The following is a 15229-nucleotide window of genomic DNA, read 5'->3' as shown; positions in this document are numbered from 1 at the left end:
AAATCCTAAGAAATTGAAACCTTGTTCAAAATTATGAGTATTTGTAGGTTACCCTAAAGAAACGAGAGGTGGTTACTTCTACGATCCTAATGATAATAAGGTGTTTGTGTTGAAAAAAGCTAACCTTTTTAGAAGAGGACCACATAAGGGAACATAAGCCATGTAGTAAGATTGTGTTGAATGAAATCTTCTTCTTCCAAAATGGACTTTGTTTTCTCCAAAAAGACACCAGGAATAGCACGAGCGACTCAAAACTTTAAATTACAAATTTTATCGCAAAAATTATGCCCCACAACATGGGTCCTTACAAATAAAATTGTAAAAACAAAACAATAAACTAAATGCCCAATCCCGAAAACCATCCATAATTGCAAAACCACATTCATTAACAATCATCACATGAATTATACAGAATGCTAAATCCCACCAGAAACTGTAAAATTAATTCTGAAATTTTGAAAAAAAAAATTGGGCAAAAAACCTCGCTCTGATACCAACTGAAGGAATCATTGTAGGTCCTTGAGCGGAAAACGAGATGGGACCCAAACCTAAAATTGACGAAATATAAATTTTACAGCAAACAACATACAGATTATGTATTTAAGAGATAATTACAACATGCTTAATTTTTTTTTTTTTTTTTTAAAAAAGAGTAAATTTGGTTTCAGAAACCCTTACCTTGAAGACTAATCTTCAATTGAGAAAATCCCTCGAACTGATGGAGGACACCACCATGATGAAACCTCCATATTCTTTGGGTGAGAATCCAGAAGTTTGTGTGTGCTTTGGCTATTTTGGAAGGGGGAATTTTAGAGAGAATAGAGGAGGAGGATGATAGTGATGAAGCTAGAACTTACAGCAAGCTTCTGTAGTTTTTCCTTCAATAAGAAGAAGATCAAACAACCCCCTTGCAAAAACAAAAACTTCCCACTAACATAGTAGAGAAAAAAAGGAGAGGGAGTTATTACTCCCTCCCTAAAATTATTTTTCAAATAAATTAAAATAATTTATTTTAATAAATAATTTAATATATATTTATATGATAACTACCTTACCATATATAACCTATAGTTTCTATATTGTATTAAACACTATAACCTATAGTTTCTATTCTCTCACCAACGATATTTAATATAAATCCAATTTATATTAAATATAATTATATGAATCCAAATCACATCATTAATATTTGAATCATATTCAAATATCTATTTCCTCTCGTATATACATTATATTATAATGTATCAAATACATTATAGTAACTATTGTTGGGGTTGATGCCCTAAACTCTCGTTGGGTCCTGTAGTTTGTAAACACTGTATTGAACAAACGCTTGTGATGTAATAATATATGATATTTTCTTCACTATTGTCTATGAAATAATAGATGTTTAAATTGCTTTACCACAAACCAATAAACTAAGATCCCTGGTTTTCATTGTAACATACAGGTGGATCATGTCTTAAGTGATAACCTAAATGGTCTGTAGTATATGGATAAAAGAGGGAAACTTTATTCTGGTAACATTACGGATGCGGCTCGCTTTGTAGAATAGTTACAAGTGTTGAGACTTGCTATAGATGGTCTAATCCTGATCATTCATGTAGAGACAAGTGAGCGGGGGCGTCCTATACAAAGGAGTTTGTATAAGACCAGACCACGAAGTGTTATAGTCTCGTTATGTAACGTCGTTCATGACAGAGACTTCACTTCACTAAGATAATCATAGGTAACATGACCTCAATCTTGAGTGAGTTGGTAACTCCTGCCTTTGAGGGCAGTCTTTTGATTTGCATGGGTACAAGTGGCCAGATTGCCAACTCAAACTTACCACTTTGGAGATTCGTCTGATTTGGGAGCTGGAAACTCAGCTACACAAGATGGAATTCACTTCTTCTCCAAAGTAGAGGTAAGTAGATAAATTGCTCCCTTAAGGGCTAATTCTGAGGCTTGAACGATGTGGCACCACACACCTTCCATGGCCCGAGAGGTGTCCACACATAGTTAGACTATGTTGTATTGTTCATTAGAGGGATCCATGGTACTTAAGTAGTTAGATGTAACTATAGGGGCAAAACGGTAAATTGGCTCAACTGTACTTACGAGCATCTGTGAAGGGTTATCGTACTATTGATTGGTTATATCTGATGGACACAAAAATATACCTGTGGTGAGAAGAGTGCAGTCGTCGGTTTTTAGTGGAATGTTTGGCAGTTAACGGATGGTGGATCTCGTGGCTAAAGAGTTTAGTCAGCTATTCACGTACTATTGGAGCTTCGAGCCACATGTCCATAAGGTTCCCTTGGTAGCTCCATGGATTCGAGTTAAGAATCAATTTTTGGGTCAGTTTGAAGTGTTCAAATTGACAAGAGAGAGTTCGATTATATACGATATGACTGAACTGGTCAATTATATATGATATGGTTAACATGATGTATGAGATACAATAATTGGAGGAAAATGATATAAATATGATTTATATCTAGTGGAGGAGAAAAGGACTATCGTTTATATGTTGCATATGATGTGACATTAAATTATAGGTTATAGTTATCATATGATTATATTTATTTCTAATTAAACAATTATAAGATAATTGTTGGTAGTTTTTTCTCCATAACTGAATGAGATAGTGGGAGGTTGCAATCAGCTTTCATAATTGAAGGATAAAATGAAAATGGTTTTCATTTTGCAAAAAAAATCTGATAATTGCTCCTTGATTTAGTACACTACCTATCGTCTAGTAAAAGAGAGCCTACACGATAGCTCAAGTTGTCCTAAACGATCGTGAACACGCGCAGATTACCTAAACGATCGCATAGACTTTTCTAAACGATTGCGTGCCCGAGCAATTTTACTAAACGATCGCTAAATGATCAGGCCTTTTTTATTGAACGATCGTGCACCTTTTGCTAAACGATCAAGCACCCATCTATACAATAGACTTCAGATATCTCCCACTTGCTTGGTCATGGTAAACGATCGTTCCTTCCTCCTTCCCTCTACCAATTCCAACAGACCCCACACTTCCTGGATTCTCACTCTGAGAATACCGAGGTTTTCGAGTGGTTATGTTCTCCCTGCTATCTGTTCGTGAGAAGTCCGTTCAGTGGTAGACCACAGCGAGATTTGGTGGACGATAGACTTGACAATCTCAGCAAGAATTGCTGACTTGACGAGAGCGAGATTTAAAGTAAATAAAAGTTCTTCAACCGGTATGTCTCTCGTTCCTTTGCATTTAAGTTTCAAAGCATGTTGTAATTTATTGTTAAATGCATAACTTGTATGTTGGATTATGAATACAGTATTTCTATCATAATGAATTTCGAACGGTCTTGCTTCCACTCAGAGTTACTCTTTGATAAGAGTTCCTTCAATTGATATCATATATAATTAGATTAAATTAATTCCTCCAATTAATTTGAACAATTCAAACTAATCTAAAAATTGATTCTCGTCAACTCCCATTAAGCTACAGAGGGGACCTCATTGACCTATAGCTTGAAGCTCCAACGTATGTGAATAATTAATTAAACTTTTTAATTAAAATATTCACCATCCGTTAATTATCGGGCACTCCACTAAAGCCCGATAGCTGCACTCTTCGCACTACAAATATATTTCTATGTGTATTGGATATAACCAATCAACAGTACGATGACCCTTCACAAATTGCTCGTAAGTACAACTAAGCCAAAATTACTATTTTGCCCCTATAGTAACATCTAACTCTTTAAGTACCATTGATTCCTTTAATGAACAATAAACCATAGTCCAACTATGACCAAACTTCTCTCAGCCAGGAGAGGGTGTGACGCCACATTGTTCATGCCCCGAAGTCAGCCCTTAAAGGAGAAATTTATCTACTTACCTCGACATTGTGGAAGAAGTGAATTCCTTATTGTGTAGTTGTGTTCCCAACTCCCCAATCAGACGAATCCCCAAAATGGTAGGTTTGTTAAGTCGGCAATCTGGCCACTCTCACCCATGAAAATCAAAAGACTACCTTCATAGGTAAGAGTTCACAACTCACTCAGGATTAAGGTAGTCATTATGGTGAAATGTAAGTCTCTATTATGAACGACGTTATATAATAGAACTAAACATTTCGTGGTCCAGTCTTATACAAACTCCTTTGTATAGAATATCCCCACTCACATGTCTCTACATGAATGATCAAGATCAGATCATTTGTAGCACTTTACAACAATTGTAACATTTACAAAGAGGACCATACTCGTAATGTCACCCAGATAAGGTATCCAGCCTTATCCATGTACTATATACCATTTAGGTTATCACTTAAACATGATCCACCCGTATGTCTTTACATACATGTTTAAACCAAGATAAGCTTGGATGTTAGTTTATTGGTTTGTGGGTTTAATGCAACTAAATGTCAAATAAAACATCACATATTTTACTAGATTAATAATATGTTTGTACAATAAAATAACAAATTATAGGACCCTACGAGATTTAGGGCATCAACCCCAATAGTATTGATCCTTCACAGATTTCTCGTAAGTACAGCTATGTCAAAATTATCGTTTTACCGATGTAGTTATTTCTAACTCCTTAAGTTCCACTAATCCCTCTAATAAACAATTAGCTATAGTCCAATTATAAGTGGACCCCTCTCAAGCCAGAAGACGGTGTGGCGCCACATTGTTTAAGCCTCGAAATCAGTCCTTAAGAGAGCAATCTATCTACTTATCCTAACGATAGGAAATGAGTGAATTCCTTCTTGTGTAGTGATAATGGGCAGAAATGCACGTTATTACAACGCAAAGTTATAAAGCAATGCAGGATTGCGATGGTAAAAATATACAATATTGCATCCAAAAGCATTAAGTTCATAACATTGCGATCGCATGCGTACATCGCATTAAAACAACTAACTTATGTATTTTATGCAGGAAAATGTGTTGACGCAAGGCGGAAACGCGATCCAAAGAAATTAACGTCCGAGCGCATTAAGAGATTACGACCGCAAGGCTATGCGATCATTTGCGCTCGCAAAAATCTGCTCAAGAAGGTGGCTGCATAGAGCCAACGTATCAAGGTGGGCGCATCTGGGTGAAATCTTAATAAATCATGAGGGGACAGAAAGCTGATGACGGCCGATTCCGAATTAAGTTGACAAGCCGTTAACGACATATTGTAGCAAGTACACTCAACTTTTCGGTGACAATTATTCGGCGCATCAGATAGAGAATTAATGTCATCCCATCAATGCAATCATAAGAGAGAAAAAACTTTTTACCCTGAAGCTCTATAAATACCGAAGGCCACCTTCAGTGAAGGAGTTCACTCAGTTTACAGAATTCACCATATAAATAGAAGTTAGCCTTGTTCATAGTTCTTTTACTTAAAAGGCGGAAGCGAGTGAAGGGAGATTACACTGAGAGATCGTCCCAGTGAACTCGAAAGAGTGTCGGGGAGCGTCAAAATCAAAGAGAGGGCCAACTCTTACGGAAGCAAGAACACCTTTTGGGCAGAATAGAGATAACATAATATAAAAGCCTTGGGAAGCAAGATATTGCTACCAGGCTCTCTACCCTTATTTTCCGTTGTCATTTTGTACTCTGAACCTATTTATAAAAACGGAAATTGCATCTTTATATCTGTCCACTCTCTTTACATTACGCATGAGTAGCTAAATCTATCGAATGGGTTGAGAAGCACTTAGCTAGCATAATCTGAGATCTTCATTCTATGCGATTATCTTGTATTATGTATGCGTCATTCGTCCATTAGAGATACTCGGGAGGGTAGTCTAAGGATAGAATCAAGGCTTGGAAAAGTCAAATTAGAATCTAGGCTCGGGAGAGTCATATTAGAACCGCATAATCAAGATATAGAAGCTTAGGAATAAGTTCTGTTTGCTATTAGCGCATCACATGCACCCTCGAGATAGGATATGATTGTATGCGGTCGCCTTGTCCTTGTGTGCATCTTTCGTCATCGCATAGGCAAGAAGTAGAGACTTAGGAATAAGCTCTATAGACTTTATCACATTCATCCTAAAATTAGGAGCTCCTGCATTTGCATTGGAAAATGAACTATTGTCGCATGAGCGTAGCATGATCGAATAGCTTGAACGCATTCTCAGGAAACGCTAGCTAAAGACCTTCTCAACCCGTTCCTCCGCATACCCAGTGTATCTATCGCATAATTACTCTTTTTCCAAATCCGCTGCATACATTTTATACCTTAAACAACAGACCAACCAGACCATTGATTTAATTGTTACCGCAAAGTGATCTCTTCCTTAGTCCCTATGTTCGACCCTGGGCTTACCAGGCCACTCAGTAGGATTTATACTTGGGTCTTACTGAGAAAACTTGCATGCACAACGCATATTCCACCATCGTATTCCACATCATTATTTCATCGCATAAAATAACACATCAAGTTTTTGGCGCCGTTGTTGGGGACTTCGACAATACATTGTACTAACGGTAATTTTTTCTGATTTTCTTTACAGCTTTCAATCTTTGGCTAATTATGACCTGAAGATTGGAAGAACGTTTCGACGAAGATTGAGAACCAACCACTAATAACAAGACAGAACTCCAAGAATGGCGGAACAACCGAAAGAGAGGGCCGCATTCGCAAATAATATAATGACCAACCCCATCCTCCTGGTGAATGACCGCAATAGACCCATTCGGGACTATGCGTCGCCCAACCTATATGATTTCTCCCCAGGAATCATGAGGCCAGCTCTGGACGGATCGAGGTTTGAAATGAAACCAGTTATGTTGCAAATGATTCAAACGACCGGACAATTTGGTGTAAGGCGTGGCGAGGATCTACACACCCATCTTCGGAGTTTTATTGAAATTTGCAACACTTTTGTGTTCTCAAATATCTCTGCCGAGGAGATTCGACTAACGTTATTCCTATTTTCCTTATACGATCAAGCAAGAAAATGGGCCTATTCTCTCAAACCAAGGAAGATAACATCGTGGGAACAAGTAGTGGAAAAGTTCATGAAGAAATACTTCCCTCCAACGGAAAATGCAAGAAGGAGGAAGTTAATTACGAATTTTGAACAGGAAATTGATGAATCGCTCAGTGATGCCTGGGCGAGGTTTAAGAGGCTGGTAAGAGATTGCCCGCATAATGGCTTACTAGATTGTTTACAGATGGAGATTTTCTACCACAGACTGAACCCCGCATCACAGACGGCTGCCAATGCGGCAGCAGCTGGAGGTCTGCTGGATAAAACATATGATGAGGCGAAAAATATACTTGATCGCATTTCAAAAAATCACGAGGACTGGAGAGAAAGCAATCAAAGATTAAGAATTAAAGATAGTGATGTGAACAACGAGGCCATCGCATCCCTACAAACCCAAATGAATGCGATGATGAGTTTGATACAAGGCATCACAATTAATAGCACGGGAACGCAAAAAAGGCAGGTCAACGCAATTGTTCAAACGACCATAAGTTGTGTCATCTATGGAGAAGCACATCAGATGGAAGAATGCCCAAGGAATCCGCAGTCAATTTGCTTTATAAAGAATAACCCTTTCTCTAATATGTATAATCTCGGTTGGAGAGACCACCCTAACTTCGCGTGGAAAAATCAGCAACACAATTTTCAACTAGTGGCACCACCAGGATTTTTCCCGTGAACAACCAGTTCGCAAGCACCACAATCTTCATCCTTAGAGAGATTACTGAAGCAATATATTGAGAAGAATGAATCGGTGCTTCAGAATCAGGCGACGTGCATCCGAAATCTTGAAATTCAACTAGGACAGATCGCAGACGAACTCAAAAATAGACCGCAAGGACGTTGCCGAGCTCAACTAAGATCCCTCGCAACTCTGGGGATACAGGAAAGAAACAATTCTTAGCAGTCTCTTTGCTAAGCAAAAAAATGACAGCAGAAGTAGGGGAGGAACCCAGCACGACCAACTTGAATGCGGTGACAACCGAGGACCCATTGACATATGATTTAGAAGAGCCGAAAAGATGAACCCAGAATTTGCGTCCACCTTCAAGCCTCTAGAACACGAGATAGAAGAAGTCCAGCTACCACCATTCCTGCAAATATTGAAAAAGAAATAGAATGATGAAGAAAAGATCGCTACAGTGGCAGTAACGCAAAATGCTATGATCCCACCAAAATTGTGCGACCCAGGAAGCTTCACGATCCCATGCTCAATTGAAGGGGTCTATATTGGTCAAGCACTATGCGATCTTGGGGCGAGTATAAATGTAATGCCGCTATCAATCTTTAAACGATTGAATATAGGCAAACTCATGCCCACGATGGAGACTCACCTACTCACAGACAGATCTTGAATAGATCCTGAGGGAGAGTTGAAAGATGTCGCAATCTCAATTGACAAATTCATCTTGCCGGCAAACTTCATCATTCTGGACTATAAAGCGGACGAAGATGCGCCTATCATATTGGGACGACCATTCCTCTTGATCGATTGCGCTCAAATTGACGTGCACAAAGGGGAGATCGTGATGAATGTCAATAGGGAAAGGCTTCGGATTAAGGCAGTCAAGATCCCAGAAGACCGAGAAAAGAAGAGAAAGCCGCCTTAGACGTAAAAAGCCCATATTGAAATAAGGAGTCCCTGCGCTACTATGAAACTCAACTCATTAGGGACGTAACTCTTTTGGAATATCCTTCTTCCTATCAATGACTCATGATCTTTCGATTACCTTGATTTTATCCGTTATCTTATATTTTTCTTTTTGCATAAAAAAATTTTTAAAAAAATGGGGAATGTGATCGTGTTGAATGATCGTAGTAAATGATTTTATTAACTTTGTTTTTTTATTTGACCCTCTCAATTTTTCTTTGCAACGATCGAGGTGAACAATTGCGGAGACGCTACACAAAATACGCAGCTACTTTATTTCGTCACCACAATCAAAGAAAAGTAGTTCGCCACAAAGCAGGATGCGTCCACAAATAATGCGGGCGACAGAGCAAATTTGGGGGTTGTATCTCTCTTTGACTTTGTCTATTCCAAAATTTTCACTATCGCATTGCATTTTAACTTTAAAAATTTTATCATCGCATCCTCTTTAGTCGGCGCAATCATTTAACACTGATCAATCATTATTTCTCCTTGCCATTTATGACTTCAATGATGAAACGCATGCTTCTATTTTTTCGTATATACTAGAGTCAAACTTAATTTTAGGACAATCAACTCATGAAATATTTCTAGAAGTTAGTGGTCTACTAGCTTTCTTTCAAACTGACCTTTTACGAAACTTTCTAAGAGCATCGCATGACTTCTTTCAATTTTTCAGCAATGGGGACATTGTTGCGTTTAAATTTGGGGGTGTGGTATTCATTTTTCAACCTTGCTATTTTTAGTTTCTATAAAAAAAAAAATGTTGCGATCGAATCCTACTCGTAGTTGGACGTCCGCATGACACACGTGGAGGCAAGCAAAAACAAAGGTAGGAATCGTGATCACCGCATAAATAAAATGATCGCAACTCTGCTGCCAAATAAGCGTGAGTTTAGACTGAGAAAGAGCGTCTTGCTCGTAGTTGGATGTCCGCATGACACCTGTGGGGGAAAACAAAACGAAGGTTAGGCACTTGGATCAGCGCAAGGTCATAGAAAAAAAATGTGTCTAAAATACGCAAGGATAAAAATCATTTGAAAACATCCTAGTTGGAAAAGTTTTTTTATGAAATAAATCATGCGATGCCCTTGAAATCTAGTAAAGTCTTTTTGAAAGTTAAACTTGCGGTCCCTAAATTTTAGAAATATTTTAAGAAGCCTGGATAAAAATTAAGGAGATTTTGGTACATAGGATTTGGAATAAGGCATCCTTGAGAAATCTAAGAAAGAGAATGCGGTCGACTTTCTAAAGAAAATCTTTAGTTTATGCTTGAGGACAAGCATTGTTTAAACTTGGGGGTGTGATAACGGGCAAAAATGCACGTTATTACAGCGCAAAGTTATAAAACAATGCAGGATTGCGATGGTAAAAATATACAATATTGCGTCCAAAAGCATTAAGTTCACAACATTGCGATCGCATGCGTCCATCGCCTTAAAACAGCTAACTTATGTATTTTATCCAGGAAAATACGTTGTCGCAATGCAGAAATGCGATCCAAAGAAATTAACGTTCAAGCGCATTAAGAGATTGCGACCGCAAGGCTATGCGTTCGTTTGCGCTCGCGAAAATCTGCTAAAAAAAGTGGCTGCATAGAGCCGGCGCATCAAGGTGGGCACATCTGGGTGAAAGCTTAATAAATCACGATGGGACAGAAAGCTGATGACGATCGATTCTGAATTAAGTTGACAAACCGTTAACGACATACTGTAGCAAGTACACTCAACTTTTCGGTGACAATTATTCGGCGCATCAGATAGAGAATTAATATCATCCCATCAGTGTAATCATAATAGAGAAAAAACCTTTTACCATGAAGCTCTATAAATATCGAAGGACACCTTCAGTGAAGGAGTTTGCTTAGTTTACAAAATTCACCATATAGATAGAAGTTAGCCTTGTTCATAGTTTTTCTTTTACTTAGAAGGTGGAAGCGAGTGAAGGGAGATTACACAGAGAGATCGTCCCAGTAAACTCGGAAGAGTGCCGGGGAGTGTCGAAATCAGAGAAAGGGTCAACTCTTGCGAAAGCAAGAACATCTTTTGGGCAGAATAGAGATAACACAATATAAAATCCTTGGGAAGTAAGATATTGCTACCAAGCTCTCTATCCTTATTTTTCATTGTTATTTTGTACTCTGAACCTATTTATAAAAATAGAAATTACAACTTTATATTTGTCCACTCTCTTTACATTACGAATGAGTAGCTAAATCTGTCAAATGGGTTGAGAAGCACTTAGCTAGCATAACCTGAGATCTTTATTCTATGCGATTATCTTGTATTATGTATGTGTCATTCGTCCATTAGAGATACTCGGGAGGGTAGTCTAAAGATAGAATCTAGGCTTGGAAAAGTCAGATTAGAATCTAGGCTCGAGAGAGTCAGATTAGAACCGCATAATCAAGAGATAGAAGCTTAGGAATAAGTTCTGTTTGCTATTAACGCATCGCATGTACCCTAGAGATAGGATATGATTGTATGTGGTCACCTTGTCCTTGTGTGCATCTTCGTCATCGCATTGGCAAGAAGTAGAGACTTAGGAATAAGCTCTATAGACATTATCGTATTCATCCTAAAATTAGGAGCTCCTGCATTTGCATTGGAAAATGAACTGTTGTCGCATGAGTGTAGCATGATCGTATAACTTGAACGCATTTTCAGGAAATGCTAGCTAAAGACCTTCTCAACCCATTCCTCCGCATACTCAGTGTATCTATCGCATAATTAATCTTTTCTCAAATCCGCCGCATATATTTTATACCTTAAACAACGAACCAACCAAACCATTGATTTAATTTTTACCGCAAAGTGATCTAAAATTACCATCGCATACAGTCTTCCTTAGTCCCTGTGTTCGACCCTAGGCTTATCAGGCAACTCAGTAGGATTTATACTTGGGTCTTACTGAGAAAACTTGCATGCACAACGCATACTCCACCATCGCATTCCACATCATTATTTCATTGCATGAAATAACGCATCATGTAGCTTTGTGTTCTTAGCTACCTAATCGGACGAATCCCTAAAATGGTAGGCTTATTGAGTCCACGAATCTAGTCACTCTCATCCATACAAATTAAAGGAACGCTTTAATAGGCAGGAGTTCACAACTCACTTAGGATTCAGGTCAAGTCACTTATGGTCATCATAATAAAATGTAAGTCTCTTCTAGCAATGGTGTTATAAAGAAAGACTATTCATTTTGTGGTTCGGTCTTATATAAACACTTTGTATAGGATAGCCCCGCTTATATGTCTCCACATGAATGATCAGGATCAGATTGCGGGTCGTCTCCGTAGTGTCATCAGGATAGGGTACCCAGTTTTATCTATCTACTACAGACTGTTCAGGATATCACTTAAACATGATCCACCTGTATGTCTCTACATACATGTTTAAGTTACATCTAATAACTTTGGATCTTAGTTTATTGGTTTTTTGGTTAAAGCAACTAAATGTCAAATAAAATACAACTTATTTTATTAGATAAATAATAAGTTTGTACAAATACAATTATAAACTTCAAGGCCACGATATTTAGGGTATCAACCCCAAAAAATACCAATTTGATCGTGTTCCGGGATTGTAATGCACAACAACACTCAACCAATACAAAACCTCCAAATATGATTTCTCCCAATCACCAAACAAAGCAATCAATGCTTTTCTTTTTGCTTGCCATATAGATATATAATTAACATTATGCCCATATTGTTTTTTAGTTGCTTCTTGGAGTAAGGCCACAGGAGCCACAGGAACCCCAGGATCAGCTCTCACCATATTTTGAATTCTAATACTCATAAAAGTCAAATCAAGCTGTGAATGATCCTGTGTCAATTTTGAGTACAAACATGAGTGCTCCCCATAAGGTTTAGTAGTTTCAAACATCCCATGAGTTTTACGTCGACAAGCACATATCCTCCAATCACAACCATCCTTCCACTGTTTGCATCTCACATACTAAATATCTTGGTTCGATTCTACTACAAAAATCTGATAGTGTTTTTCACGCATTATCTTTTTGTGGCCAACTGTAGGTCTTCTTTAGTGTCAAATAAAATTTCTTTTTGTATTAAACTAGAATTATCTACACATCTACTTATTTCCTCCAATGTCGACCGTTGTTGACAGATTGAATTAGCAATGTCCCAATCTATTTGGGTAAACATCTCTGATGGTACCAACTCATTTTCATGTTTTATACTTTCTTCGTTTCCAAATAATTCATCAAGTTCTACATCAATATCACTGTCCTCAGTATTTGTGGGTTTAAGAATGACTAAATCTTTATGACGCAACAACATATTTAATCAAATGTTTACAACTGTTATAATAGACAAAATATTAGTCTAACATAATAGGTTACAATCCAACATCAGTCCAAACTCAAACAAATAAACTCCAACGAATTGATGAAAGTTTTTCTTCTTAAAAAAAACAATAAACCTACAACCCAAGTCCAAACTCAAATTCAAGATCAGTCCAAATCTTTTCTTTTTAAAAAAACAAACTACAACCCAATCTCAATGCAATATCAGTCCAAATTACAATATTAAACTAAAAAACACAATCCAAAATTTCAAGTCCAAACTCAAACAATCCCAAAACAAAATTTCAAATCCAATCTAACGGTAGAAAAATACTAAATCTTAGACAAAATAAAATTTGCATACTAGATATTCCAAATTTTCAACAAAACTAGTTTAAAACTCTAGATTTTCATCTATACATTTAAACAACATACTAGATCTATGAATATTCAAGGCACAATATCATATACTGAAGAAAAAAATTACCTAGGGTCGACGACGGCGACACAACAGTGGTGGCAGGGGGGAACGGTGGACGACGGAAGAGCACGATGGACGGTGGTGCACGACTGGCGGTGAGTTGAGAAAGAAAGGAAGAAAGAAAGTAGGAGATTGAGGAAGAAAGTAATCGGTAGGTGGTGGGAAAGGGTTTTGGGACCACTAATTTGTGTACTCGGTATACGAGTATGGAAGTCGTGGTCCACGACTTCCTGGTCCACTAACTCGTGGTCCACGACTTCCTGGTCAACGTAACATGTCAGACTTGTAGCAGTCATCTAGTGGTAGGTCAGCGTCAGGTTAGCAATTGGTCACGTGATGTGGAGGGAAATCGTGGACCCTGTCCACAATTTAGCTTTAAATCATGGACCAGGTACACATGTATGTGCTTACTCAGTACTCGTGGACCTGGTCTACAATTTTAATATCCTATTTTGTCAATTCTTTCCATTCAACCTTGTTTTTATCAATAAATTTAAAATAACATTATTTTTTTAAAAATTCTATTGTTGTAATTTAACTTAAATGATTTATCTACAATTAAATTTTTATATCTGAATATTTGAATCTCTAATATTTGAGTTGACAATCACTTGATGAATCATGTCTTGATCGGCACAAATCAATTTATTAATTTATTAGTATCCATATTTACATTCAAGGGCATTTTATGGCAGTAAAAAGAACAAAAATCACGTGCATAACTTTTTATTGTCGCTATTTACACCGGTTAAGATTGAATATATATATATATATTCCAATATGCTTAAAATTAAAAAGAAAAAGAAAACAATTCCTAGGGAAAATCATGCTCCACAACTCATCACCGACAGTTCAAAAACTATTTTTAACTTTTTGTATTTAACAAAATAGTTTTATTAGTTTACTAAAGTGACTAAGCCCAAAATTAAATCTTAATTAAATACATAGTTAAAAATCCAAATTATTTATTCTCTTTAATTTTATTTTTTAAAAAATATAATAATACTACAAACTTTCTTTGCTAAATGGTTAAATATATTCACCCATATTTATAATAAAGTTAAATTGAAAATAAAAAGAAATTGCTTTATTTAATTATGTTAGATGAAAAGAATATTGATTGGCCTACCAAGTTGGACTTGTGTAGGCCTAGCTTGTGAGGATTATTAATCTTCCTATCTACTCTTGTCTTTTAGTACATTCTTTCTTTTTTTATAATACATTTAATCTCTCTCTTTTTGATGTGGTTGGAGTTCTCTCTCTCCAAACAAATTATTGTAATATAATTATCACTTTAATAATTGTTAAATAATGTTAAAAGATAAAATTAATATCCAATTAATCACGGATGAAAGAGGGAAAACTCTCCCTTCATAATATAATTTAGAAGTAAAATACTTTTCGGTCTCGTCATTGTGAATCTTGTTTTTATCTGATTTCTAAATTTTAGAAGGTTCTCATTTTACTCTTTAATTTTGAATTTTGTTTCAATTTCGCTCTTCGAATATTCATTAAAATATTTATTTTTATTAATTGGTTTTAGTGTCTATTAGTTAAAATTAATCAAAATGAAATTACTTTATAATAAGTTTTATCACTATGAAATTTAATTTTTTTTAAAAATTCATGTCATAAGTTTTATTAATTAGTTCATTTGAAGTTAACTTCAAATATCAAAGTGAGCATTAATAAATACTTGAGGATAATAAAATATTCAAACTTTGTGTTTATAGTGAAATAAAGTGAAACAGTTGAATATTGAAACATAAACAAATGAATTTAATTATATAGATTAAATTCATAGTTAAAAAGT

General features: G+C 36.5%; 2 long non-coding RNA genes and 1 other non-coding gene across 3 annotated transcripts; all 3 read right to left on the bottom strand.

The window, feature by feature from the left end:
- Positions 1-367: 367 nt before the first annotated feature.
- LOC120068040 (uncharacterized) lies at positions 368-3230 on the bottom strand. Its single transcript, XR_005479074.2, has 2 exons — positions 679-3230; positions 368-548 (listed from the first exon to the last, which is right to left on the bottom strand). It is a non-coding gene; the product is annotated as an uncharacterized LOC120068040 (long non-coding RNA).
- A 3801-nt stretch (positions 3231-7031) lies between these two features.
- LOC120070451 (small nucleolar RNA R71) lies at positions 7032-7138 on the bottom strand. Its single transcript, XR_005479947.1, has one exon. It is a non-coding gene; the product is annotated as a small nucleolar RNA R71 (small nucleolar RNA).
- A 1981-nt stretch (positions 7139-9119) lies between these two features.
- On the bottom strand, positions 9120-13576 carry LOC150038474 (uncharacterized). Its single transcript, XR_016532421.1, has 2 exons — positions 13423-13576; positions 9120-9565 (listed from the first exon to the last, which is right to left on the bottom strand). It is a non-coding gene; the product is annotated as an uncharacterized LOC150038474 (long non-coding RNA).
- Positions 13577-15229: the final 1653 nt, after the last annotated feature.

The sequence above is a fragment of the Benincasa hispida genome, chromosome 1, assembly GCF_027475165.1.
Source record: "Benincasa hispida cultivar pf3 chromosome 1, pf3_genome.v1.1, whole genome shotgun sequence".
Lineage (NCBI taxonomy): Eukaryota > Viridiplantae > Streptophyta > Magnoliopsida > Cucurbitales > Cucurbitaceae > Benincasa > Benincasa hispida.
The sequence above is the reverse complement of the archived record's forward strand: the minus strand, read 5'-3'. Positions and strand labels throughout refer to the sequence as shown.